The following is a 3,613-nucleotide window of genomic DNA, read 5'->3' as shown; positions in this document are numbered from 1 at the left end:
CCAGCAGAGCACAACTGGAAAATGAAATCTTGCAAGCGTGGGAAGGGACCCATAACTTTGTGACTGTGGGATCAAGGAATGAAACGCTGATGCCATCTAGTGGATTTTAGTGAACAGAAAAAGGATCGCTTCGGAAGATCACATTCTTCCCTCCCTTGTGTAATTTAGTTGCGAAAACGAGTCATGGTGGGGGATCAGGGTTACCAACTCTGGGCTGAGAAATTCCTGGAGATTTGGGGGAAGTGCCTATGGAGGGGGAACTTTGTGGGCGATTGTACCTAGAATCTGTGGTATACCATAGAGACTGCCCTCCGAAGTTGCGATTTTCTCCAGGAAAACTGAACTCTGTAGTCTGGAGATTAGTTGTAATTCCAGGAGAACTCCAGGCGCCAGCTAGAGACTGAGCACTTTATTTATTAAATTGCTGCTATTTTCCAGCTGTTTGAAAGGACATGATGCTAGTCCACATCTACAAAAAGCAAGTGCCTTCACTCCTCCTGCCTTTCTTGGTGTGCATACTGAGGACAAAATAGTAGAGTCCAGTAGCACCTTTAAGACTAACCAACTTTATTGTAGCATAAGCTTTTGAGAACCACAGCCTCTCTTCGTCGTATTGTAGCATAAGCTTTCGAGAACCACAGCCTCTCTTCGTCAGATGTGACGAAGAGAGCTGTGGTTCTCGAAAGCTTGTGTCATAATAAAGTTGTCGAAGGCTTTCACGGCCGGAGAACGATGGTTGTTGTGCGTTTTCCGGGCTATATCACCGTGGTCTTGGCATTGTAGTTCCTGACGTTTCGCCAGCAGCTGTGACTGGCATCTTCAGCGGTGTAGTACCGAAAGATAGAGATCTCTCAGTGTCTTTCAGTTTGACACTGAGAGATCTCTGTCTTTCGGTGCTACACCTCTGAAGATGCCAGTCACAGCTGCTGGTGAAATGTCAGGAACTACTATGCCAAGACCACGGCGATACAGCCCAGAAAATCCACAACAACTATAATAAAGTTGGTTAGTCTTAAAGGTGCTACTGGACTCTTTACTATTTTGCAATTACAGACTAACACGGCTAACTCCTATGAACATACAGAGAACAGCAACAGGACAGCTAAGCAAAGCCACTCAGTGGTGGAGCGTGTTCCTTTTTTAACAAAAGCAGGATAAAAAATGCTGGCTTCTCTTCTTCCAGTCACAAGGCTGTGATGTCACGTGTCTTTCTGTCATGCGCTTGCAGCTTGTGGAGACCCACGGTGCTGCCTGGGGTTGAAACTCAGCCCTGGCTCTGGAAAAGCTGATAGACCACTGGTTTCAGAGGGGGACATAAGGGGAGGTAAATAAAGAAAGCTCATGTGCGCCAAGCCTGTCAACCGGTGGTAGAGTTGGGGGTGGGTACACGGTGAATGGGGTGGTGGCGTTGCAAGAACGACGGCAGGTCCATAGAGTTTCTGGTGACTGCTAGAGCTACCCACCATCACTTCCTGGTTCTCCCCAGAAGTGACATTGTCACAAATTTCTGGGCAGGGTATCCGCTATCCCCATGGAGGGCTTGGCAGCTTGTAGACAGAGACTTGGAGTTTTGTTTAACGAGAAAATCCTGTAAAAATTCAACACTTCCACATCACTGGGGTGTGTCTCGCATGAAATGGCCCATGATTTGCTTTTTGCTGCTCTTGGATTTCACTGAAGGATGTCTATAAACTTTGATGCAGAGGAAATATAGAAACATATAAACATAGAGTGGGAAGGGTCCACAAGGGTCATCTAGTCCAACCCCCTGCACTCTGCAGGAAATTCACAGCTATCTCCCCCCATCAGCTCCCCAAGTGACCCCTGCTCTATGCCCAGAAGATGGCAAAACACCTCCAGGATCCCCGGCCAATCTGGCCTGGAGGATAATTCCTTCCTGACACCAAAGTGGAAGTCATTACCCTGGGCGTGTGAGAAAGGGCCATGAGTGCCTAGCAGCAGCTCATCTTTTCATGCTCTCCGTCGTCTGATCTGGAAGGAAAATCATAGGTTTTACTGTACAATTAGAGGGCACTGTGTGTTCACCGACATCAGGAAACCACAGGTTGGAACTTAAGAGGCTCGGCCGTCATTTGGGCAAATTGAACAAAGCTTGTCCACTCCGTTCCCCGTCCCCTCCAATCCCAGATTTTAGGTCACTTCATTTTACAGCCTCAATTTCCTTGTTCATGAGCAACTTTATGACTGATGAAGAAATCAGTCATTAAGAAGGAGCCCTCAAGGAAAGGGATCGCTTCACATACTGAAAAGTCCACACTCTGGAAGAAAAGCAAAACCCCGTAAACCACCAAGCCAAATGGATTTTTATCAGAAGAAGTGGATGTTCTTAAAAGTTTGGAGAGGATAAATATCCAGAGAACACATTGTGGGCATTTGGCTCTATCTGAGGTGTGTGAAGTATCTTTTGAGTGTCCATTTTGGATTTGGACTGAATTTTATGGCTTTATCTGTAATCTTGGAAAGTGAAGAAAGGGCCAGAGATATATAGGTGATGAAGGGAGGGGGGGAGAGGGTGCAGGGAGTGAGGGCTGGGTGTGACCCTCAGATTCAGCAATGGAGGGAAGGGGTCACACCCAGCCTGGGTTGCGCACGCCACCTTTTTCATGACTTTTGCAACTGATTTGCACTTACATGGCTTTCACTCCCCGCCCCCTCTCTCCCCTCCCTTCACCTCCTACATCATTCTGGCCAGTTTCTTCATACCTTCCATGCATCTGACGAAGAGAGCTGCGGTTCTTGAAAGCTTATGCCACAATAAAGTTGGTTAGTCTTCAAGGTGCTACTGGATTCTTTACTGTTTAGGGACCAGAAGCACCGATGTTGGCTATGTACCTTGTAACACACATCAGCTGTCTCCCTACTCCAGGGAAAATCTAATCCATGCCAGGAGGCGCACAGCCACCATGGAGTCCCGGAGGTGCCCTCTATGTCACAATGCAGGACGCTTGGCAATGGGCTGGCCAGCATTGACTTTTGCTTTGAATCCGCAGGGCTTTTTAAAAACTTCCCAGAGGCCACTTGATGCATCTAACGAAGAGAGCTGTGGTTCTCGAAAGCTTATGCTACAGTAAAGTTGGTTAGTCTTAAAGGTGCTAATAGGCTCTTTACTATTGGAGGACACTTAGGAAGCAATCCTAACAAGGTCGACTCAGAACTGTCCCATGTTATTCAATGGGGCTGACTCCCAGGAAAGAATTTTTAGGATTGCAGTAATCATAATAATTAATAATTATTTATTATATATTAAGATAAATTATATCTTAATATATTATACATAATATATTAATATATATTAATGTTAACAAACAACAACAACAACAACAACAATAAACCACACAACGCCTTTTCCCGGGCCACCTAGACGCTCCTTTCCCTTCCCCGAGGATCTCCCTCCATCGCCTTCCTTCGTTCAAGCCTCTTCCCGCCGCACGGCGCTGTTCCCCCGCCTCCCTCTCAGCAAACTACAACCCCCACAAACCTTTGCGTCAAGGGGCCTTCCTTCTCCCTTTCTCTCCGCCCCTTGAGGGTCGACCTCACCGGCGCCTGCTCAGCGGGGACAGGCGTTCCGAAAGGGCGCGCAGTCTTCGCGCGT

Source organism: Eublepharis macularius, chromosome 10 (genome assembly GCF_028583425.1).
Source record: "Eublepharis macularius isolate TG4126 chromosome 10, MPM_Emac_v1.0, whole genome shotgun sequence".
NCBI classification, from domain to species: Eukaryota; Metazoa; Chordata; class Lepidosauria; order Squamata; family Eublepharidae; genus Eublepharis; species Eublepharis macularius.
The sequence above is the reverse complement of the archived record's forward strand: the minus strand, read 5'-3'. Positions refer to the sequence as shown.